The 26,055-nt window shown below is 43.3% G+C and overlaps 1 protein-coding gene across 4 annotated transcripts in view; it reads right to left on the bottom strand.

Annotated features, from left to right (window-relative positions):
* The window catches only part of CHL1 (cell adhesion molecule L1 like), a 382,907-nt gene that overhangs the window by 320,301 nt on the left and 36,551 nt on the right, over positions 1-26,055 (bottom strand). The window lies entirely within an intron of this gene.

Raw genomic sequence — 26,055 nt, 5'->3', positions numbered from 1 at the left:
AACAGAAGACACTTTTCACTGAAAAGGTCTCCAAAAAAGTCTCCACTTTGCATAAAGTTTGAATTTGTTAATTGGTAATATATATGCATATTTTGATAAAAAGACACACACAGTCCTCTGTCCTCCTCTCCAGCCTGCTCTCCACAGCCAGGTCAACAACTTCACCTCTTGGCTTGAGGCATGGAAGCCAGCTTAACTGCCGAGCCAGCCTACTTGCGTGCTGGTGCAGTGGTGCATGCACAGTCTCCCACTCGCTTGCTGTTCTCGACGACTACAAACATTTACATCTGGCTTTTTAACAGAAGCAAAAGAAAAAGAAAGACCCTAAATGCCTGCCTGGAGGCAGTAATTGGCTGGATGAGGGATAACAAACTGAAGTTGAATCCAAATAACCCCCACTAACTTGGCAAAGAGGCGCCTTTTTAACACGGTGATTCTCTTTATTTAGCAGGGGGAGAGTAAATGGCCCTGTCCACCCCCAGCCCAGTACCTCCAGTGACTGTAGCTGATGTCTGTCTTATGTTTCTTTTTAGATTGTGAGCCCTTCGGGGACAGGGTTCCATCTTATTTGTTTGTTATTCCTCTATGTAAACTGTGGTATAGAAATAGAACAAACAAACAAACAAACAAACAAACAAATAAATAAGAAAGATGCTCCTCTCTCCCCAAAGGGCAGGTAACACAAGCACCAGCCACTGAAGGAATGCTGTGTTGGGGTTGGATAGGTCCAGTTGCTTTCCCCGTGATAAAAAGAAGAGATTCACCATTTTATGTTAATTGAGTAAAGTTAGTTAGCTAACTGCTAATTACTCATTGCCACTGCTGCTGCTACCACCACATGAAGGAAGCAAGCTGCACCTGCTGGGCTTACCTATCTGTGCTCCTGCATCACGTGGCTCCACTCTGAACCTCCACTCTGACTTCCCCATTGGATGGATAGTCAGTAGGAGGGGTAAGGAGACAGAGGAAGAGAAGCAGCTCAAGCAGCAAACAAAATCTCCCAGCTGATCCCCAGAACTGCAGACACCACAACACATCCAGAAAAAAATTGTTTGGCCCTCCAAATACTCTCTATTCCTTTTTTTTTTTTGGCACAAAAAATGTTGTTTGGTCTCCAAAATAGTTCCATGTCCTCTATTAAAGTCCCTTCTTGGAAATCCAAACACAACTGGGCTTGGACTTTGGGCAAGCAGTAACCATTTCTTGGTAACAAGGTTTGTACTGAAGCAGGGGCATAAACACACACACACTCACCCCCCACCCACCTCCACAAAAAATGGTGATGTTCTGCTGGTTCATGCTGTGTCTTGCCATCTGTGCAACATCTCTACCATTAGAGTATCAAAATGACACAGGGTCAGCTAAGGCATAAGTGGTACTCTACTTTTCTGACTCCCTAGCCTACTCTATAAATAGTCTTAATATGCTTACCCAATAGACCAAGTATTTTCTTTGGCAGACTAATTGGTTCCCAACCCCTGCTAAGCATCAACTGTTTCACTGCTATAGGCTAATCTAATCATTAACTGAGTGACAATCTCCTAGAGGATTTTCCATCTTTTTAATCTCTGTGCTCCCTCAAGAGAGCAGGTTATTATGGACTAAAGCCCATCAGAGTCTTCTCTTTGATCCCGCCCTTACTGTACATCTAGGGAAAAGAGACGTTGAAAAGGAGTAGTATGATGTCAAACTATTGCAATTCCTCCCTTGGGAAGGAAGACCACTGGCCAAGGTCAGTTTATAGTAAGTTATAGACAAGGGAGAACAAGAGTGCCTGTTACTCATAAGAACATAAGAACAGCCCTGCTGGATCAGGCCCAATGCCCATCTAGACCAGCATCCTGCCTCGCACAGTGGCCCACCAGATGCCGCTGGAAGCCACAGACAGGAGTTGAGAGCATGCCCTCTCACCTGCTATTACTCCCCTGCTACTGGTACTCAGATGCATCCTGCCTTTGAGGCTGGGGGTGGCCCACAGCCCTCCGACTAGTAGCCATTGATAGACCTCTCCAACATGAAGTCATCCAAACCCCTCTTAAAGCCATCCAGGTTGTTGGCTGTCACCACATCCTGTGGCAGAGAGTTCCACAAGTGGATCATGTGTTGTGTGAAAAAGTACTTCCGTTTGTTGGTCCTAGACCTCCTGGCAATCAATTTCATGGAGCGACCCCTTGTTCTAGTGTTGTGTGAGAGGGGAAAGAATTTCTCTCTCTCCACTTTCTCCACACCATGCATGATTTTATAGACCTCTATCATGTCTCCCTGCAGTGGTCTTTTTTCTAAACTAAATAGCCCCAGGTGTTGTAGCCTAGCCTCATAAGAAAGGTGCTCTAGGCCCTTGATCATCTTGGTTGCCCTCTTCTGCACCTTTTCCAGTTCTACAATGTCCTTTTTTAGATGTGGTGACAAGAATTGTACGCAGTACTCCAGGTCTGGCCGCACCATAGTTTTGTATAAGGGCATTATAATATTAGCCGTTTTATTTTCAATCCCCTTCCTAATGATCCCTAGCATGGAATTGGCCTTTTTTTACAGCTGCAGCACATTGAGATGACACTTTCAACGAGCTGTCCACCACAACTCCAAGATCCCTCTCCTGGTCCGTCACCGACAGCTCGGCTCCCATCAGCATATACTTGAAGTTGGGGGTTTTCGTCCCAATGTGCATCACTTTACACTTGCTAACATTGAACCGCATTTGCCATTTTGTCGCCTACTCCCCCAGTTTGGAGATATCCTTTTGGAGCTGCTCACAATCCGTTTTGGATTTCACGACCCAGAAGAGTTTGGTATCATCTGCAAATTTGGCCACATCGCTGCTTACCCCTGCTTCTAGATCATTTATGAATAAATTAAAAAGCACCGGTCCCAGTACAGATCCCTGGGGGACCTCACTTCTTACTTCCCTCCATTGTGAAAACTCTCCATTTATACCTACCCTCTGTTTCCTGTCTTTCAGCCAATTAGCAATCCACACATGTACTTGTCCCCTTATCCCATGACTGCTAAGTTACCTCAGGAGTCTTTGATGAGGAACTTTGTCAAAAGCTTTTTTGAAGTCCAGGTAGACTATGTCAACTGGATCACCTTGATCCACACACTCGTTGACACTCTCAAAGAAGTCCAAAAGGTTGGTGAGGCAAGATTTACCTTTGCGGAAGCCATGCTGGCTCACTCCCAGCAGGGCCTGTTCTTCTAGGTGCTTTACAATTTTATCCTTGAGGATGCTTTCCATCAATTTGCCTGGAACGGACGTTAGGCTAACCGGCCTGTAATTTCCCGGATCGCCCCTGGATCCCTTCTTGAAAATCGGTGTTACATTTGCTACTCTCCAGTCCTCTGGTACAGAGCTCGATTTCAGGGATAAGTTAAAAATTTTAGCAAGGAGGTCGGCAATTTCACATTTGAGTTCTTTGAGGACTCTTGGATGGATGCCATCCGGCCCTGGTGATTTGTTAGCTTTCAGTTTTTCCAGGCAGTTTAGAACATCATCCCTTGTCACTTCTGTCTGACTCAGCTCTCTAGCTTCCATCCCTAAAAACCTGGTTCAGGAACAGATATATGCTCAGTATCCTCTGCCGTGAAGACAGATGCAAAGAACTCATTCAGCTTCTCTGCAACCTCCATATCCTCCTTAATAATCCCTTTCACTCCCTCATTGTCTAATGGTCCAACCACCTCCCTGACAGGTTTTCTGCTTCTGATGTACTTAAAGAAGTTTTTGTTATTCCCCTTGATACTTTTGGCTAAATGTTCCTCAAACTCTCTTTTTGCCTCCCTTATTGTCACCTTGCATTTCTTTTGCCAGAGTTTGTGTTCCTTTCTGTTCTCTTCATTTGGACAGGCCTTCCAATTTCGGAAGGAAGTCTTCTTCCCTTTTATGGCTTCCTTGACGGTACCCGTTAGCCATGCTGGCATCCTCCTGGATTTAGTGGTACCTTTCCTCCTTTTGGGTATACAGTCTAACTGAGCTTCTAGTATTGTGGTTTTGAGTAAACTCCATGCACTCTGGAGCGAAGTGACTCTCCTGATTTTCCCCCTCAGCTTTCTTTTCACCATACTCCTCATTTTGGAGAAGTTTCCTCTTCTGAAATTCTAAATGTCTGTGTTAGACATCCTTGGTGATTCTCTCCCCGCATGTATGCTGAAATTGATGGCACTGTGGTCACTGTTCCCTAAAGGGTCAATGACACTGACGTCACGCACCAGGTCCTGTTTGTCACTCAGAATTAGATCCAAGGTTGCCTTCTCTCTGGTTGGTTCCATGACCAACTGTTCTAGGGCAGTCATTTAGCATATCCAGAAATTTGACCTCTTTGTCCTGTCTTGAATGTGAATTTACCCAGTCTATGTGTGGGTAATTGAAATCACCCATAATTACAGCCCTGCCTTTCCTTGATGCCTCCCTGATTTCCTCCTGCAACTCCCAGTCACTGTCGGCATTATGATCCGGAGGGCGATAGCACGTCGCCAGTAGCACGTTCCCTTTCCGGCCTTGTATAGTCACCCACAGGGTTTCTGTGAAGGACTCCAGTCCACCTAGGTTTTCTAGCTTGTTAGATTCTATCCCTTCTTTAACATACAATGCTACCCCTCCTCCAAGGCGCCCCTCCCTGTCCTTTCTATAGAGTTTATACCCAGGGATAACAGTGTCCCACTGGTTCTCACTGTTCCACCATGTTTCTGTTATGCCCACTATATCTATTTCTGTGTTAGCAACCATGCACTCCAGCTCACCCATCTTGGCTCGGAGGCTTCTAGCATTGGCATATATGCTGAATCTCTCCCCTGATGTATGCTATTCTTTTGACTCTTTGACCTGCTGGCACAGGCTCCCGTCTTCTCTTTATGCGGTTCTGCTCTGTCCCCTTCTGTTTTATCTGAATTCTTTGCCTCACACTTTAAAGGATGGCTTTTGCCAAACGGGATACTGCCCAGCTCCCGTCGGCTGTTCCCCAAGTGTCATTTTAAAAGCTGCTTTGCAACCTTTTTGATTTTAAGCGCCAGCAGTCTGGTTCCATCTTGGTTCAAGTGCAGCCCATCCCTTTTGTACAGGCCTTGCTTGCCTCAAAATGTGTCCCAGTGCCTAACAAATCTAAACCCCTCCTTCCGGCACCAACGTCTCATCCATGCATTTAAACCCCTCAGCTCTGCCTGTCTCACTGTACTTGCGCGTGGAACAGGTAGCATGTCTGAGAATGCTACCTTGGGGGTCCTGGACTTCAAAATGCTACCTATCAGCCTAAACCTGGTTTCCAGGACCTCTCGACTGCATTTCCCCACATCGTTGGTGCCAACGTGCACCATGACAGCTGTCTCCTCCCCAGCACTGCCTAGGAGCCTGTCTAGACGCTGCGCAATGTCCGCAACCTTCACACCAGGCCGGCAAGCCACCGTGCGGTCAACACGCAGGTCACAAACCCATCCCTCTATAACTCTAATGATCGAATCACCAACTACAAGGAGGCCCCCACCCCCCAGAGAAGTATCCCCTGTGCGAAAGGATATGGGCTCATCATCCACGGAAGGGGTCCATTTCCCTCTTTCTCAGACCGATGTCCTCCTTGCCCAAGACCTTTATTCTCCCTGACAGAAGAGGAGCTACCAGCCCTGGAATGGGATGCCTCTATCACATCCCTGAAGGTCTCGTCCACATGCCTCTCTGAGCTTCTCCAGATCCGCCACCTTGGTCTCAAGTGAACGGATTTGTTTCCTGAGGGCCAGGAGCTCCTTGCACCGAGCGCACACCCATGACTTCTGCCCATGGGGCAAATAGTCATACATGTGGCACTCTGTGCAATACACTGGGAAGTGCCCTTTCCCCTGCTGACCTTCTATCTTCATACCCTTTTTGTTGGCTGTTTACAGTATTTAGAAAGCTTATTGTCTGTTTATTAGATAGTTTATTAGGATAGATCTCAGCTGTAATGGTCAACTATTTAACTGTCCAAACAGCCTTTCCCAAGAATATGAGGGAAACGAGGGAGGGATATGTACTTACATTCTCTTCTCCACCAGGCTCCTTGTGATCCTTTTGATCGCAGGGGCTTGATCCAGGCTCCTCCACACACTTCCCGCTAAACTCCTGCAAAACTCCTATGCCCTGTTTGCTATCCCTGTCCACTATCCCTGTCCACTCAGCGAGGGTACTGGTAGAAAATTGCAACATCTCTTGCGTAACTCTTTCTGCAGGAATGTCTAGCTTTCTTTTTCAAATTTAAACCACATTTTCCACGTCAAAGTGTACCTGAGGCTAACTATTACACACACACAAGAGTCAAGTACAGTCTCAGCATTAATCCTAATCAGAGTTATATAAAGGCTAGCAGTCTTCTTGGGTGGTTTGGTCTTGAGAAGCCCCATGCACTTGGGACATGATGTCACATGCATACCTGCCTGCTTGGGGTTAAAATGCAATTGAGGCATCAAGCTGAATGCCAAGACAAAAGCACATACACCACCATGAGAATCATACAGTTGTTCTTCTCAATCGACTTACAGCTCTAATACTGTTGGGTGGCTGGGAATTGCAAGTTAACTCAGCCATGCTCTTTCTACTGGCTTCTATTGCTTTATGTTGTGTTTTTAAACATAGGAAATACTCTTTAGAGTCCTCATGTAAAGCTCCACTCCCAAGAACCCTGTGTAGTCAAGTCATTATTTTTCCTGGTTTACACAGAGGAACTAATGGCATGGCCTTGTATATACACTCAGGAGTTTTGTTTCATTATTAATTATTATTATTACTGTTATTTCACATTCTGAAATAACAGGGCAGTACAGAGCAGCATGCCTACAAAAACACTGCCTTGGAGCTCAGCCAGCATGTCGCTGAGCAGCCAAATGCACAGGCTGGAAGTAGCATTTTTTGCTGTTTCTCCTCCCTCCAAAAGTACGTTTTGGCTTCAGAAATATGTCCCTAAGGGTTGCACAGCCAAAATTCCTTTGTGTGAGGGAGTAAAGGACAGCAAAAATGTCTCCCTTCCCATCATGAACACTTAGCTGCTTAGCAACATATAGGCTGAGTTCCAATGCAGCATTTCTTCAGGCATTCTGCTCTGTACTACCCTACTAACATGGTGCAGAACACAAACCATCATCATCATCTTGTAAACATATAAGTTGCTCTCCAATTTTACAAAAGGCACTTAGGGCAGCATACAATCTAAAAACAAATACAAACATGTAAAACAAAACAGAATGAAATATTAAACCACCAAAATCATTTATTTACCACTTTTCAACAAAAAAGGAATCAAAGAGGTTTACATAGCAAATGGTACAAAAAAACTGAATTAAAACTTAGGACAAAATATGCTGAAATGCCTGGTGCTGAAAAGAAATCAAGGCAATCCATACCTAAAGTGCTACAACCAAAAAGGCCCTCTGTCGGGCCACCTCTTACCTAACCTCAGATGGTGGGGAGACCTGTAGAAGGACAAAAGGTTCAGGCATGCTCAGACAGAAAAAGATGGTCCTTCAGTTAGCTATATGCCAAGTAGTTCAGACTGCCTAGACAACAATTAGCAGTTTCAATAATCAAATTATGAATGAAGAAATGCAATCCATATGTACAGTAAATGGTACCTACACAGTGAACTGTGAACTTTGCTAATGGACACACATGGGAAGCCACTTGTTCCTCTTGCTGCAATCTGAGATCTCCAGTCATAAAAAGAGGCAAATATATGATCCTTTTTTTGCAATTCTTACTGCACCCCCAGCCCTCAGGAGGATTTTCAGACAGCAGGTTTTACCGAAGGTTTACTACATGGCTTTGATGAGAGTTTGGGGCATAATGGACACTCTGACGCAAAGAGATGATTTTTGTCACCCTGGACATAAGTTGGTCTAGATTCCAATATGATGGGGAAAACAAGAATCAAGTGTGAAGTGCTCTCTGAAATAATGCATAGAGTTCGAGGTAAGTCCGGCCAATATATGGCCAATATGTAAATCTGACTAATATGTGAACACACACATCCTAGGGATGTGCATGAACCTGTTTGGAGGCCCTTTTATGGGCCTCCAAACAGGTTTGAATATGGGGGGGGGTCGAAGCTCGAAGCTGAGGGAGTGCCACTTTAAGGACAGGGGAGGGTGCACTTACCCCGGCTTCTCTCCCGCCGGCGCTCGTTTTCCATAAAAGCCACCGGGGACCTCCCTGCTGCCTCTTCCCCCTCTTTGGCCAGAAGTGACTGGATGTACCGGGGGTGTGTGCACAGATCACCCGTAACATCTAAGCTAAGGTGGCCCCATGCGGGGCCGGCCTTTTTAGAATCGCACTGTGTGGATGGAGCGCTAATCCCAGTTCAGTCTGTTAACAGTCAGTTAATTAAGTTTAAAAAGAATTGTGGCCCTTTTCACCAAAATCTCGTGTCTTGTGTCTCCTTGGGGTGTAGGTGCAAAGCCTGGTTCAAGAACAGATATATGCTCAGAATCCTCCACTGTGAATCAGATGCAAATAACTCATTTAGCTTCTGTGCAACCTCCATATCCTCCTTAATAATCCCTTTCACTCCCTCATTGTCTAACAGTCCAACCACCTCCCTGGCAGGTTTCCTGCATCTGATATATTTAAAGAAGTTTTTGTTATTCTCCTGGATGCTTTTAGCTAAATAAACTCTCTTTTTGCCTCGCTTCTTGTCACCTTGCATTTCTTTTGCCAGAGTTTGTGTTCCTTTCTGTTCTCCTCATTTGGGCAGGTCTTCCAATTTTGGAAGGAAGTCTTCTTCTCCTTTATGGCTTTCTTGACTTTACCTGTTAGCCATGCTGGTATCCTCCTGGACTTAAGTGATACTTTCCCTCCTTTTGGGTATACATTCTAAATGGGCTTCTAGTATGTGGTTTTGAGTAAACTCCATGTATTCTGGAGTAAAATGACTCTCCTGGTTTTCCCTTTCAGCTTTCTTTTCACCATACTCCTCATTTTGGAGAAGTTTTCTCTTCTGAAATTCAAAGTGCCTGTGTTAGACTTCTTTGGTGATTGTCTTCCCACATGTATGCTAAATTTGATCACACTATGGTCACTGTTCTCTAAGAGGTCAATGACAGTGACATCGTGCAACAGGTCCTGGGTGCCACTCAGGATTAAGTCCAAGGTCTCTTTCTCTCTGGTTGGTTCCAAGACCAACTGTTCTAGGGCACAGTCATTCAGCATATCTAGAAATTTGTCCTCTTTCTCATTAGCCGACTGCAGAGGCGTAACCAGTGGGGGGGCAGGCAGGGCACGTGCCCTAGGCGCCAGTTGCAGAGGGGCACCAAGTGCCCGCCATGCCCCACCCCACCCCAACCACCTCAGTTGATTAAAAAAAAATTTTTTTTAATCGCGCCCCCCGCCGCCTTCTCTGAGTCCGGGACGGGGCACACGCCCCCCAGGAGCCTCCCTAAGCACTTACTTTTGCATTAATTTCAGGGAGCGTTTGCTGCCGAAGAGCGTCTATTCCTCTTTCTCTCCCTCCCAGAGAGGAAGAGAGAGAGAAAATACAGGCTTCCAGGCAGCAAGCCTGCCCTGAAATGAGACCGAAGAGCTCGCTCCGGCGATTTCTACCTCGAGGCCACACCCCCTTTGCATGTGATGTCATCATGTGACATATCACATGTAAAGGGGGTGTGGCCTGGAGCTCTCAAGAGTCCTGATACGTTCTGTCTATAGAAAGCTATTTCTATGGCTTTGTTTGAAGATCCTTTGGTGACTTTCAGGTCAGTGCAACTCAAACTTATGCATGTTTCCCTGAGAATAAATTGCACTGACTACAATATAACTTACTCTGAAGCATGTATGGGATATCTGGCCTTGTATTTCTTGTCCTTTGTGTTATGTAGAATGAGATTCCTTAATATGCACAATATGGAAGCGAAAAACAATTTTCTGATCTATGGGCACAATGTTTGCAGAAGAATCTAGTTCTTAGGTAGTTGGGAGGTCCTAGTGGAAATTTGCCATGAGTGATTTCTTTGATTCTGAAAGAGTTTTCTTATTAAGATGAAGAATTCTGCAAAATATGTTTTCTACTTTGAACTGTAGATTAATCTGGGTCAATTTTCACTCTGGCAATCTTATATGTTCCTGTTTTTCACTTGAGTTTTTCTATGTATTAGTATTAACAAAATTTTGTATTAGTATTAGTATTACTAATGCTTTATGTCTTAGTAATACTGATGTCTTAGTAATACTGATGTCTTAGTAATACTGATGTATTAGTATTAACAAAATTTTTGTATGTTTGATAAATCATAGAAGAGAGTCATTATCCAGAAAATCCATCACATATGTTTTAAATGTATGTATATGATAGCTTTCATGGTTATTTTAATTTGATCTTTTAATATGTTTTTATAGCTGTAAAGACATATTTTATAGTTTTATACCACTGCCTAGAGACTGTGGTAGTGGGTGGTATAAAGATATGTTAAATAAATAAATAAAATGTATGGTTACTATTTGTATTTGGAGTCACTTGAACCATTAATGGCACAGTGGGGAAGCAGCTAGAGAGCAGGAGGTTGTTGGTTTGACTCCCCACTGGTGTGTTTCCCAGGATATGGGAAACTCTTATATCGGGCAGCAGCGATATAGAAAGGTGCTGAAACACTGCACAGGAGATGGCAATGGTGAACCCCTCCTGTGTATTCTACCAAAGACAACCACATGGCTCTGTGGTTGCCAGGAGTCAACAACACTGACTCAATGGCACAAACTTAGCCTTTATGTTACAATACGTTTGCATCCTGGTTTTTGGTTGAGGTTCCAGTTTGTTGTTTCCTTCTGGTCTTTTTGGGGACTCCAAAAAGTTTCTATTAGCTTCTATTCTTGGAGATATTTTGGACTCCCGATTTGAGGGCAACTGTGTGAAAACAGCTTTTCAATCCAAGGTGTGTTCTTTAAGTTATTTGGTGAATGGATCATGTTGGCTCGCTGTAGCTAGTTGATTCTAGTTAGGAGGATAGGTGTGAGCGGGCTGGGAATGTCTTATGTAAGGAACAGCTCCTTTTGTGAGGATCTAAGATCTCATGTGTGATCATAAAACTGCTCAGGATGACCCAGTTAAATTTCAGGCCTTACCTATGCAAAATGGAAATTGCATTAAATTCTATTTAACTTGGTTCTAAGTCAGATTCATTATAAGGAAGGTGTTGTGGCACATAACCATTTGATATTCATGCAGTAATGAAGAGTGAAAATAATTGGCTGTATAAGTAGCGTTTGTCAGGTGCACAACTGACTTGTCCTAAGTCATGAGAATGCAGACTAAGCAGTCCCCTGGCCTGAGATTTTCCAGCATGTGATGGCTACTAGTGAGGGATCATTTTAGATTTAAAGACAGCACCTGTTATGTATTTTTCTGTTCTTTTCATTCTCTTCAACATTTATTCTCAACCCAAGGGAATTAGGCAAAGACCAAACAAAGCCCATAGTAGAAATGTGTTTATTGTTAATAAAATTGCCATCTCTGGCAATTTTTAAAAAACACCTGAAAACCCATCTTCTCACCCAAGCTTTCCCAGCTTTTAAAAATTGTCTGTCTTTAATATAGAGATACAGCCTTCTTCAGAAAGCAGGAATCACACCTATCAGCTATTCAGAGAGGTACTGGAGACTGGATGTAGTCCTTACACTCGCTGATCAGCATGTTCATTGCATTCCAAATCCAGCATTGTGTATTAGTAACCCTCCTGCCGCCCCCGCCCCCCAGCTGCTATCTGCCTTGATAGTGGTTAGAGTGCTGGACTAGGACCAGGGAGACCCGAGTTCAAATCCCCATCCAGCCATGAGACTTGCTGAGTGACTCTGGGCCAGTCACTTCTCTCTTAGCCTAACCTACTTCACAGGGTTGTTGTGAGGAGAAACTTAAGTATGTACACTGTTCTGGGCTTCTTGGAGGAAGAACGGGATATAAAAAATGTGAATGTTACTGATTGCTGGCAGATGTGCTGCTTCAGCAATTTGCATCAGTGAAAGCAAGTAAGGTGCAGTTATAATTTTCAGGTAGTGCCATAATTTTTAATTAAAAGATTAATAAGCTTGACTTTTACTTTTTGAGCTGATATTATGGTGAAGTTATCTGAAAGATGGGTGCCAGATATTTGGGGGGGGCGCAATTTCAGTGCTTGCCCTAGGCGCTGTTTTCCCTAGATACGCCTCTGGCCAACTGTGAATTTACCCAGTCTATGTGTAATTGAAGTCACCCATGATTACTGACCTGCCTCTCCATGACGCCTCCCTCATTTCCTTCTGCAACTCCCAATCATTGTCAGAATTTTGCTCTAGAAGGTGATAGCACATCCCTAGTAGGACATTTCCTTTCAGGCCTTGTATTGTCACCCACAGGGATTCTGTGGAGGACTCTGGTCCTCCTAGGTTTTCTACCTTGTTAGATTATATCCTTTCTTTAACATACAGTGCTACTCCACTTCCAAGGCACCCCTCCTTGTCCTTTTTAAAGAATTTATATCCAGTGATAACAGTGTCCCACTGGTTCTCAGTGTTCTACCATGTTCCTGTTATGCCCACTATCTCAGTTTCTTCATTACCAACCAAGCACTCCAGTTTGCCCACCTTGGCTTGGAGGCTTCTGGAACTGGCATATAAGCACCTATATCCTGAATCTCTTACCTGGTGTATGCTATCTTTCTTTTGGCTCTTTGATCTCTTTGACCAGCTAGCACAGCCTCCTGTCTGTTCTTTATGTGGTTCTACTCTGTCCCCTTCTGTTTTATGTCATCCTCTACTTTGCAGTGGTCTCAAATGCAGCATTTCATTCTTCTTAGTAAAGTCCTTTCCTACAGTTGCAAGGGGCCATCGTTTCAAGAGATCAAACTTCAGTAATTGCTGTAACGATGGTTAAACGAGGCATATTAGCCAGCAGAGGTAAAAACTGATATTCAACACCTTTATTGGATCCACAGTTGCAGATTCACATGACAGAAGAGCTAGCTACTACTCTCATTTCTAAAGGGGTAAAAAATGTATGTGCTCAAATGAGATGTAAAAATTTTATGTGCCTCCCTATCAAGCTTCTTCATTTTCTGTTTGTATTCCTTTCCATCATGGAGAATGCTGCCAAACTCCGGATTACTTCCTGAAAGATAAGCTAATATCATATGCATGAGCCCAGGCAGAAACCATGTTGCTGAAGACTGCACAAAATGATTTTGAAGAAATAAAGTCTCTCAAAGTCTTGGTTTCTGCTCCTCTAACTGTTTTTCTTCTAGGAACAGCACTGACTCTTGTGTGTGTTCACATATGTTGAGGCAGTTCCGACAATCAGTGGGAGCCACTGGGGGACGGTTAGCGAGGAGAATGGACTTTGCCCACTCTCCCCGCACACGAGCAGGCAGTCTGCTCAGGGCGGCCGAAGTGGCCACCCACACAACTGCCAGCTCCGTTACGGAGCCAGCGGAGACTGGGAGCATTGGGGGCTGCGTGGCCCCCGGAAGCTCCAGCATGCCCTGCGTGAGTGTGCAGGGCATTCTGGAGAGACCACCAAGCCAGGAGGCTGCTTTTAAGCCTCCTGGTCGGGCGTCTACTCATGAGTTGCAGCGGCGTGGAGCCACGCTGTGGCAACACTTAATTTTTAAAAATGGCTTTGCCAAGCGCTCATTCTGCAAACCTGGTTTTAGGGCAGGGCTAATTAAGCGGGTTACCCGCTGAAGAACCACCGGGCTTGCAGCCGAGCCCGGTGCTTCTCACGATGGGAGAAAATCAGGCTAGTCTCCGCTAGCCCAATTTTCTCCCATCGTGTGAATAGCGCCATATTTTGCTACCTAAGCCAAAGAGTCTCAAGCCCTAGTCATCAATGGTATGCTTTCAAGCAGTCTAATAAACCATAATAATACTGAGGAAAATGAAAGTCTGAGAATAAAGGCTTGATCCAGAGATGACAGTGGAGAGAGAGGCACCAGTTGTGAAGCTTTTCAAAGTGCATGTAAGATCTTCCCTGAAAAAAACAGATGTAGTAAAGATTCATGGCTGGATTCCTGCCCCTGTTTCTTGAACTGAGTTCTCTTGATTCTCTGCATCTGGACCAAAAATAATGAGCGAAAGTTAACAGCAAGGTCTTTTGGGGGCCTGACACAATCCCATAAGGGGCACCTATCATGTCATGCCATGGACTAAGTGTTGGGATTTTGCCATGGACATTGTCTCAGTTCTTTATATGGGGCATGCTTGTATATATTTGAACGTGTCTGTGTACTGGCTTGGGGGTGGAGTCACTCTGTTTGTGTCTCCTTCTCACTTGCTGTCTTGAATTTCAAATGAAGAGGTTCTCTCGCTCACTGCATAAGAAACAGTTTATTGTTTTCTTAGCCTATGTTTAATTAATAATAAATATCAAACTCTTGTTTATCAGTTAAAATAAACTTCTTGTGTAGTTGCTTATACAAAATAAGTAATTACTTTGCAACACTGGGTTATGGCCCCAGTTGTGAAGCAATTAAATGTGAGATAACTGAGTTTGTAGGCAAGAAAGCTGGACAAGATGACAACTTTTGCATCTGTGAGGAGGCATCCCACCACTGGACAGTGAAACAAACTACAGAAAATAGTCCTTCAGAGTGAAGATGTTGGTGAATACACTTGATTATCTTATGTTCTGGAGGAACAAATACCAAGAGAGAATGAAGGGAAACAATCAGAATGGGATTCTGCAAACAAGCAAGCCATAGGTCACATATCTCTGAATGTAAGTGATCAGATAATCTATCATATAGAAGACATAAATCCTGAAAGAGAAATGTAGGAAAGATTGAAGGGGGTATTTCGACAAAGAACCATGAAAAGTAAAGTTTATCTTATGCCTCAGTTGTGTAATAAAAGATTCAATGAGGAAGAGAGTTTGCAAGGGCAGTGGACACATATGCTCATGGGGGGTATATTGAGAGATTGGGGAGTTACATGAGATAACTATGCCAGAACCAGCAAAAATTTGACGTTTGCTTAACACCTTGCCTAACGAATATGAAAATATGAAAATTTTGTCAATTATCTGCAAATTAAAGCAAATGTGACTTTGAGTTTTGTGCAGGAATGTTTGCGAGAATTTAATTTAAAATGGAAAAACAGAAAGGGAAGAATCAGTTAAAAATCAAGCATACAAAGTTGCTGATGGTAGGCAATGTCTTATATGTGGATGCACCTTGCATTTGAGAAATGCTTGTCCTGGTAAAGTGCAAGGGGATTATTTTCAATAGAGCAAAGGGAATAAAAATGAAAAGGGAAAGCAATGAAAAAAAGCCAAGACAGATTAAAAACTGTGGACTGTGAAAGAAATCATCTGCAGTGCTGATGCAAGTCAAAGTAGAAACAAAATATATCTGGATAGTGAAGCTACTTCATATTTCTTAAACACTTTGGAAGATTTTTCTGAGATATGCATGGAACATAAAAGTCCTATATACCTTGCTAATGGACAGCACATTTTTGCAGAAGGAAACGGGATCATAAAAAAACCAAGGTTTATATGATCTTGGTGCAAATATGAACTTGGTGCAATGAAGTGTGTAGCTCTGTATTGTCTACACAGACCGGCAGCAGCTTCTCCAAGGTTACAGGCAGGAATCTCTCTCAGCCCTATCTTGGACATGCCAGGGAAGGAACTTTGAACCTTCTGCTCTTCCCAGAGCGGCTCCACTCCCCAAGGGGAATATCTTACATTGCTCACATATAGGGGCTATTCTTACGATCACAAAAATCGGGCTAGGAAAATCCTAGCCCGATTTTTGTGATCGAAAGAACCACCGGGCTCGCAGCTGAGCCTGGTGGTTCTGGAGCGGCTAACCTGCTCCTGTAGCCCGCCCCTTAGCCCGGGTTTGTGGAGCGAGCACTCCACAAACCCGGGCTATCTGCTCATGAGTAGCCGCGGCACGTCTCCGCGCCGTGGCTACTCGTGAGTAGACCCCCAGCCAGGTGGCTTAAAATCAGCCTCCCGTCTTGGGGGTCTCCCCAGTATGCCCTGCGTACTCGCACAGGGCATACTGGGGCTTCCAGGGGCCACATGGCCCCCGAGCTCCCCACCCCCTGCCAGCTTTGTCTCGGAGCCGGCCATCATGGCCAGGGCTCCCTCTTCGCTCGTGAACGGGGAGAGCAGGCTTAGCCTGCTCTTCCCGCTCACTTCCCAAAACTTCCAAAAACTGGGTCTCACAGATCGTGAGACCTGGTCCATAGTCTCCCATTCAAATGGAACCAGGGTGGACCATGCTTAGCTAAGGGGACAAGTCATGTTTGCTACATCAAGACCAGCTCTCTATGCTGGTCCCCATCAGAACAGGGAACGTGTGTATCAAGAAGGATTCCAAAAGTTGTTTAATTCTGAATGCAGCAAGCATGAGCCTGCATCAAATCAGATGGGCTCAGTTAAGTAAAAGCATATTAAATGAGTGCAGCCCCCTTCTTAGTGATCTGGTTTAGGGATCATGCTGAAATTCTCAATCTGCAAATTTCTCATCACATTGTTAGCATTTCAAATAAAGGGTGATTTTAGTCTTCATTTTGAAATGGAATGGAGATTATTATAACTATCCATTTATCTCTGCTTTCTCTCCTAATGTGCTTCTAAGCACCATATGTGTGCTATGTGGAACACTGGAAGAAGTTGTGGACCAGGGCTGCTCAACTCTGGTTCCCCTGCAGATGTTGGCCTACAACTCCCATAATCCTTGGCAATTGGCCACTGTGGCCGGGGATTATGGGAGTTGTAGTCAAAGAACAGCTGAGGGGCCCAATTGAGCAGGCCTGATATAGACTAAGCCACCCACCATCTAGTTCAGTACTATCTGACCCAGGGCAGCACAGCTTAAACCCTTTCGATTACTACTCCCAGCATGCTCAGCAACAGTAATCAATTTTCCAGGAGCATACAATGTTCCAAGTTTGCAAAACTGTTTAATGTGTGTAAAAACAGTCACAAGGCATGGATGTAGAGTTCTTTTCAGAAGGGACCATTGCTTTATTTTAAAAAGAGGAACGCTTCTGATGAAAGGCATGTTGAAAGATGGTCAACTTTATGAAATAGATTGCAAAAGAGAGCAAGCAAACAGTGCAAGTGAGTGTGCACACAAAGATTGTGTGAGTCTTTGGCATAACCCATTTGGGCATCCAAGCAAGGAATGTATTTTAAAATTAGTAAAAGAATAATTGGCAAGAAACCCACAAGTTAAACCATACAAATCAGAAGTCAAATGCATCGAATGTTTTAAAGCAAAAGCAAAAAGGGACACATTCATCAACCACATACCCCAATCCAGTGGGGTAATCATAAACTATAATAGAGAAACTCAATCAAGAAGGGGAGATTGAGAAAGAACCAGAAAGTTTCAACCAAGAAGGGGGGATTGAGATGGAACTAAAAGTGAGACACTCCAGTAGAGTTAATAAAGGGATTCATCCTAAAAGTTGAATTCATGCCAGAAACAGAGACAGATAAATTGCTGCAATAAGGAAAAGAAAAAATTGCATCACACCATAAAACAAAATGTGGAACTCATGAATTCAAGAATGAGACAATGAGAAGGAGAATATTGGGATTTTGCCATGGACATTGCCTCAGTTCTTTGTGTGGGGGATGCTTGTCTATCTTTGAATGTGTCTGTGTACTGGCTTGGAGGTGGAGGTACTGTATGTTTTTCTGTGACTCACTTGCTGTTGTGAATTCAAACTGAGAGGTTCTTCCTTTTTCTGCATAAGAATCTATTACTCTCTTCATTGTTTTCTTAAGCTATATTTTGATTAGTAATAAATATCAATCTCTTGTTTCTCATTTAAAGATGGCTTCCTGTTCAATTACTTATAGAGCATATGTAATTTCTCTGCAACACTAAGAACAGGCTACATATGAACTCCCTAATATACTTGCCAACCCTGGGTGCATGCCAGAATGAAGCAAGGGGATGATAAATGACATGCCAAGAAAAGCCCATATATATTTTCATGGTTTATAGGAACAGTAATGTTGTCAATAATAGCCAGCAAAGTAGCTGCTGACAATCCCCAGAAGAAAAAGTCAATGTATGATGCACTCTGGGCCATTTGTGACATACCCTTCACATTATTTAGAGACATGTGCCACAATATGTTACAATCCATACATGCCCTGCACATAAGCCATTACTTTTTTACTGTGAGACATGGTAAAACAGAGAAGTAGAATGCAGTACACAACACTGAACATCACTGAACAAAAGAGTGGCTTGGAAATCAAAGACGCAAGGTACATTCATGCAATTTTTTACAGCAGAAGATCTTATGTAATTTATCAAATGAATACATATGAACACAGGTGGAGGCCCCAATGACAAATTAATGAGGCTATCTTCACAATCACCAGGAATGGGTGCAGTAGGGTGCGGGGGGAAAGGCTGCTTTCAATTTACCTTGAAATGTGCACATGGTGCAGTGCATTGTGGGATACGGGCAGCCGTAAAAATGAGTTCCAGACAGAGATCCCGTCACACTCCTTGGTGGACCTAGAGGAACATCTTCAACACTCCCCCCTTGCACCCACATATTCCACACTCCACCAAGGAGCATGGATGGATCTCCATCAGGAACTCATTCCGTCTGCCCATATCCCACAATGCATCACACAATGTGTGCATTGCATTGCATTGCATTGTGGGATTCCCCATGTCTCCTTGGGTTGAACTCAGCCTGATGATACACACAATACCCAGCAGCCAATTTAAATGTGCACTTGCACCCTTAACCTCGGCTAACAGCCAGGTTGATGTGGAGAGTTACGCAGGCAGGAAGTGGAGGGATCCACAGGGATTCCGCCACTTCTCATGACCAGCCTAACCCAGGCTGGGCTCTCCCAGCCAGGTTTAGTCAGGTCATAAGAATGTCTTCTTACAATGTCAGTGTGTGCAACTACACATATACAATTTCTAAAAATAAGATGGAAATGTTTACTAGCACACACAAAAGTTCTAGCTGTCTATGCTTCCCAGCAATCACAGAAATGCTGTGAAATACCTATGAAAGATCACATCTTCCCAAACAACTCTTTGTTGTCTTGTTCTTGACAAGGAGGACACACTAAGCAGGATCTGAAACAAATATTAAAGTGATCCTCATGATCGCTGCAGGAGACTCCCGCCGTCTGCATAGAGGAAGCCCGAAAGCACTTACCTCCCCACAGATGATCACTGCCTCCTTTCTCGGCGGCCGGATGGGCCACCCACATGGCTGCAGGTTCTGTCACAGAGTTGGTGGGGGCTGCGGGGATTGGGGGCCATGCAGCCCCTGGAAGTTCCAGGATGCCCCGCGCAAGTCCGCGGGGCATCTTAGAGAGACCCCCGAGCCCGGGAGGCTGCTTGCAGTCTCCTGGTCAGGGGTCTACTCATGTGTCGCCACACCTGCGGCAACACACAAGCAAAAAGATGAGGTTAACAGAGCGCTTGTTCCCTAGGGAAGGGGTATTTATGAAGGCTAGCTGCCAGGAGCTGTGCGGCTCCCGTTGCAGCACACGATTGCCCCAAAGCAGGCTAGGCTCCCTTAGCCCACTTTCCGGCGATTGTGAGAATAGCCTCAGTGTTGATGTTCCTTCCACAACCCCTGAAATTTCCTTTATTCCATCTTTATGTTTATTTTCTCTTTTGTTTCTGAGCATCTTGACAAACCAAGTTCTGATGGCTAACCAATAGAGACTCTCAAGATATAAATTTCTAAAAGAAAGTGTCCTATATCTTTGAACCTGCCTTCAGCTCTGACAGAAATGTTAAATCATATCTGATTAGAATTATCTCCACAAACATGAAGCAGATTATGATACCAACTCCAATCTAGGTCTCCAGAACTACAACTCCCATCTAGTTTCTGGCTATGGTAGTTGGGAAATGATTGGAGTTGTAGTCCAGCAGCTAACAAGATCCATTGCTCTCTAGCGATGGAAGAAGGGTTGCAGAGGGCTGCAGATCTACAAGCATTCATTCATTCATTTGATTTCTATACCGCCCTTCCAAAAATGGCTCAGGGCAGTATACACAGAGAAATAACAAATAAATAAGATGGACCTCTGTCCCCAAAGGGCTCACAATCTAAAAAGAAACATAAGCAGCCTTTAGAATCCCTGACTTGAATCTGCTTTATGCAGCAGACTGGATGCAGAGGAGAAGCAATTTTTGTGTCTCTTCCCTTTCTCTAAAAGCCCTTTCTGCTTGTATACATCTGTTCTTGAGGGCTGTATGATGCTCAGGAATAGATTTATACAAGTAGAAAGGGCTTTGAGAGGGAGGGGAGAGATCTGAAAATTAGAGGGGAGATTTGGGAGGGAGGGGGGATATGTAAAAAGCCTTCCCCCTTCACACTCTGTCTGCTGCACAAAGAAGCCTTCAGTGCAGGAACACTGAAAGCTGCTTACATGTCCATGGTCCTCTGAAGCCTTCCTTCTATCACTGGGGAGTTATGGATCATGTCACCAATAACATGGGACCTAAATTTCAGAACCTCACTCTAACAGTGGCATGACATGGACAGTGTAGTAATACTTTCAGAGTGAACAATTTAGACTAAGCATCTGCTTGCATGACACAGTGATACACCAAGAATATCTATGTCTGATTTGATGGGATTCTTCTTTTAATCAACAACAAAAATGTCTAGAAAAATCTCTGGGCACATTGTACATATGCTTACAGTCATCTTTCCCTTCTTCCATTACCAATGTAAGCCTCTTTCCCCAGTTCATCCAAAGCATTCTGTAAAGAAAAACCAGTATAAAATGCTATTTGCAAAGGCTCCGAGGCTTGACAGAAAGGATTAGTAAATGCAGGAAGATTTACAATTTGAGATTATATTTGAGAAATCTGGCAGTAACAGATGTTCTACTCCTTGGTGACTCAGGCAACAAGGCATGCCTCTCTACAAAACTACAGGCACTGCCACTCACTGAGTGAGGGGAGGGCAGATACTAAAGGAGGAAGAGACAGGGATGAGGCTTTGGTCTCCATGGGTGAATTGCAGGTGCCTGTACATCTACATAGGAGTGCTTTTTGAGTCCTAATTTCTCTTTCCCATAGTTCTTGATTCAGCAAAGCCCATTCTTTTGGAGGAAATTCCATATCATTTGCTGGCTGCAAGGGTGCTAACATGTTTTTGTAATTTATCTGTGCACACAAATAAAGAGACCTACTTGCATCAGCACACTGAAATGAAATAGATGGGATTTAAAGTGCTATTTCATAGATTATATAACACAAGCTGATCTATCACATGTTAAATAAATGCATTCTCTGAATTGTTTGAGAGAATGACTCTAAGACATTTGGCCTAACTTTTCTGCCAGAATCTCTGGGCAAAGCCTCATATTGATACTCTTACAAAGCTGGCCAAAGAAAAGCATTGCTTTACCTACTTTTGGGCTTTTGAAATAGTTGAAATTAGATAGATAGATAGCTAGATAGATAGATAGATAGATAGATAGATAGATGCCTAACTAGCTTCTTTCTCAAATAACAACAGCAAATATTGTCAACAAGTAGGATTTTCCTCTTTGCTGAAACTGGCCTCACTTTTACACATGATGCAACATATAACTAATCTATGGAATTGACTGCCTCCAAATGTGTTGACAGCCACTGGCTTAGATGTCTTTAAAGGGATTAAAAATTGACGGACAGAAGGCCTAGCAATGGCTGGCCATCTTAGTCCTGGAAATATAGAAACATAGGCTTCTACCAAGTCCTATCATTGGTCCCTCAATCTCAGTACTGGCTACACATGCCAGGGATTGAACCTGGGACCTTCTACACATAAAGCAGATGCTCTTGCACTGAGCTACAGCCTCATCTGGAGATATGGAATCTCCAGATATAGAGACATATTTGAATACAATTTGATAGGGAGAAAGATTTGTTGCCTTCATCAAACTGTACTTGGGGTTTTTCCAGAAGCATCTGGTTGGGAAAACATCTGTGGAAAACAGGATGCTGGATTAATGGAACTGGCCTGAACTAGCAGGGCTTTAGTATTTTGTATTATTATTAATCATTATTATTGTTTACACAGTCAGACAGGTGTTACTGACTGGTTTGTTTTATCCAGACATTGAGTCCTTCCCAAGGACCTGGGATGCCAGAATTTTATTGTCAATATTGTTGCTGTTGTTATAGATATCATTGCAGGATATAGGCTGTTCCCAGTAAAGTTGCTTTTTGTAATTGGCTGATGGTGATTTCTGTGGCCCCTATGGTGTTGAGGTGCTCTTCAAGTTGTTTTGGAATTTCACCTAGGGCGCCAATTACCACTGGGATTATTTTGGTCTTTTTCTGCCACAGCCTTTTAATTTCAATTTGTAGATCTTTCTATTTGGTGATTTTTTCTATTTCTTTTTCTTCTATTCTGCTATCCCCTGGGATTGCTATGTCAATTATTTTAACTTTTCTTTCTTTCTTCTTGACTACAGTTATATCTGGTGTATTGTGTGGCAGATGTTTGTCTGTTTGTAGTCGGAAGTCCCATAATATTTTTGCATCTTAGTTTTCTACAACTTTTTCAATGTTATGGTCCCACCAATTTTTGGCTACAGGTAGCTTGTATTTTTTGCAAATGTTCCGGTGTATCATTATCATTATTAAATCTCTGCTAATCACAAAACTGCCTGATCCAAAGAACTCTGCAATGTTCATCCTCCTTCAGCTTCGTTCTCCTTCAACTCAGTGTGTTCAAGGGAGAACTTTGCTCACTGGATTACATCTCCTTAAATCCGTTGACATGGTATATACTCATTGCCAATTCCTGTCGGTCACTGTGTAATATGTGAAATATCCCTCAAACAGAAGGAAGTGCTTGAAAACAGGCAGTGTAATCCTGTGCAGAAGTCCCACTCAGTTCAACTATACGAGTGCAGCCTTAATTAGATAAAGGCTGGGCCCTATGTTGCGATTTCAAATTATACAACAATACCCTCCTCCTTCTCAGTACAGAGCAGTATTAGTGGAGAATCAGTAACAGAACCTAGTTAGATTTACAAAGCACAGCTGGAGCAACAGAAATGGAACTTATGAGTCAAGCAGCCTTTCATAAATTATCTTCCAGAACCTCATTATAGTGTATAATAAATATACTGTTGTATAATAATGCAATAGAATAATACAACTGTGTATCACTCTAATTGCAGTTACCTGGAAGTAAGTCCTATATATTTCAATGGAATGTACTTCTAAGTTAAGTATGTGATTTCAATTTAAGGCCGTTCAGTCATGACTACATCATATTGAAATTACTTAAACACATCAGACATACTCAAGTCCTATCACTTTCAATGGGTGGGAGTGATCACTAAATTTAAATGGAGCAGGTTTGAGCTGGTTCAAGCCCTTTGGGAGTGGACTGTAGCTCACTGGTAGAGCACATACAGTATTTTGCCTACAGGAGGTCCCAGGTTCAATCCCTTCTATATATTATAGAAAGCTGCCTTAGCTGCCGAGTCAGACCATTGGTCCATATAGCTCAGTATTGTCCAAGTAGACTGGCAGTGGCTTCTCCAAGGATAACGGCAGAAGCCTCTCCAAGTCCTATCTAGAGATGCCAGGGAGGGAACTTGGAAATTTCTGCATGTAAGCATGCAGATGCTCTTCCCAGAGTGGCCCCATCCCCTAAGAGGAATGGCTACAACACCTGGGGGCTATTTAGTTTAGAAAAAAAGACAACTGTGGGGAGACATGATAGAGGTCTATAAAATCCTGCATGGTGTGGAGGAAGTGGATAGGGAGAAATTCTTCTCCCTTTCACATAGCACTAGAACCAGGGGACATCCCATGAAATTGACTGCCAGGAAATTTAGGACCAGCAAACGGAGGTACTTTTTCACACAACACATAATCAACTTGTGGAATTTTCTGCCACAAGGGGTTTGGATAACTTCATGGAGGAGAGATCTATCAATGGCTACTAGTCAGAGGGCTATAGGCCACCTCCAGCCTCAAAGGCAGGATGCCTCTAAGTACCAGTTGCAGGGGAGTAACAGCAGGAGAGAGAGCATGCCCTCAACTCTTGGCTGTAGGCTTCCAGAGGCATCTGGTGGGCCACTGTGTGAAACAGGTTGCTGGACTAGATGGGCCTTGGGCTTGATCCAGCAGGGCTGTTCTTGTGAATATCTTACAGTACTCTCAAATGTAGTCTCCCATTCAAATGCAAACCAGGGTGACCCTGCTGAGCAAAGGGGACAATTCATGCTTGCTACTACAAGACCAGCTCTCCTCCTTTAGACTAGCTGTCCTTCCATATATCTTCAGGTAGGAATGGGAAAATCCATTCTTTAAAAACCTGGAGAGTTGCTGCCACTTTATGTAGAAAATAGTGGCTAGTTGGGCCAATGGCCTAACTCAGTATAAGGAAGCTTCATATATTCATTTTTAAAAAGTAACTGAACATGCATGATGCATGCAATAAAGAAGGTTTGTGTCTTAAAAACCCATTAAACAATAGGTTGCATTATAAAGTGAGAAAAGGATGATCCTGATATTCTGGACCAAAATAAATAATTCAAATTTGAGGAGATTCTGTCATATTGGATGATGGAAAGAAATGGAACCTTTTGAGACTTTCCAGCATGTATACAATGAGAAAAGAGAGAAGGAAGTCTGGTCTCGAGAGAGGAACTGGAGAGGAATTTGATCTTGCCTGCAGTTTCAACTTCACAGAGGAGGCTGATAAAAGTGATGGACAATTCTCCTTACCAGAAAGAACATCACTGAGCTTCTATGCTAGAGAACCCAAGAATGAGGAAACGTGTGCATTTCAGGAGACTAACTAAAAGACTTCAAGACTTTGTCACTGAATTTCAGTCAATTCAATTGTGGTTGTTATAAAGAGGGCTTCATTCTATCCAGTATCTTGCATGTTTTGTTGTTTAGAAGTTTGTCACAGTGGGGATCCTGTAGTGCAGAGTGTGTAGGGGGTGGAGTCAGAATGGAAAAGGGAGGGAAAGTAGAAGGAGAAAATGGAGTTTGTGAATAAACTCTTTGTTAAATCTATATGCAAATTGAGGAATAAAAAACCTCCGGTTTAAGATGAAAATTAAGGTGCATTTTCACTTGTGTTCTAAAAAGCATGGAAATACCAAGTTAAGGTTCCCATCTTACGGTCTCATACAGGTGAAACTTGGAAAATTAGAATATTGTGCAAAAGTCCATTAATTTCAGTAATGCAAATTAAAAGGTGAAACTGATATATGAGACAGACGCATTACATGCAAAGCGAGATAAGTCAAGCCTTAATTTGTTATAATTGTGATGATCATGGCGTACAGCTCATGAAAACCCCAAATCCACAATCTCAGAAAATTAGAATATTACATGGAACCAAGAAGACAAGGATTGAAGAATAGAACAATATCGGACCTCTGAAAAGTATACAGTGTACTGTGCTTGATTGGCCAGCAAACTCGCCTGACCTGACCCCATAGAGAATCTATGGGGCATTGCCAAGAGAAGGATGAGAGACATGAGACCAAACAATGCAGAATTGCTGAAGGCCGCTAATGAAGCATCCTGGTCTTCCATAATACCTCATCAGTGCCACAGGCTGATAGCATCCATGCCACACCGCATTGAGGCAGTAATTGCTGCAAAAGGGGCCGAAACCAAGTACTGAATACATATGCATGCTTATACTTTTCAGAGGTCCGATATTGTTCTATTCTTCAATTTTTGTCTTCTTGGTTCCATGTAATATTCTAATTTTCTGAGATTGTGGATTTGGGGTTTTCATGAGCTGTACTCCATGATCATCACAATTATAACAAATTAAGGCTTGACTTATCTCGCTCTGCATGTAATGCGTCTGTCTCATATATCAGTTTCACCTTTTAATTTGCATTACTGAAATTAATGGACTTTTGCACGATATTCTAATTTTCCGAGTTTCACCTGTATATCATGCTGGCTTTAGAAATGAGGCTCTATGCACCCACACTTTGCCTTTTTCTTTCAGCTGGACATTGGGCTGGAGAGGGATGCAGCCAGGCAGACATTCAATAGGTACAGCTTCCCTAATCACTTCCTAGAGATGCCCCTGATGAATTTCTGCCTGATGTACCTCTACAAGGCACAGTG

This window comes from Hemicordylus capensis, chromosome 2 (genome assembly GCF_027244095.1).
Source record: "Hemicordylus capensis ecotype Gifberg chromosome 2, rHemCap1.1.pri, whole genome shotgun sequence".
NCBI lineage: Eukaryota > Metazoa > Chordata > Lepidosauria > Squamata > Cordylidae > Hemicordylus > Hemicordylus capensis.
This window is presented reverse-complemented; position numbering and strand designations above follow the sequence as displayed.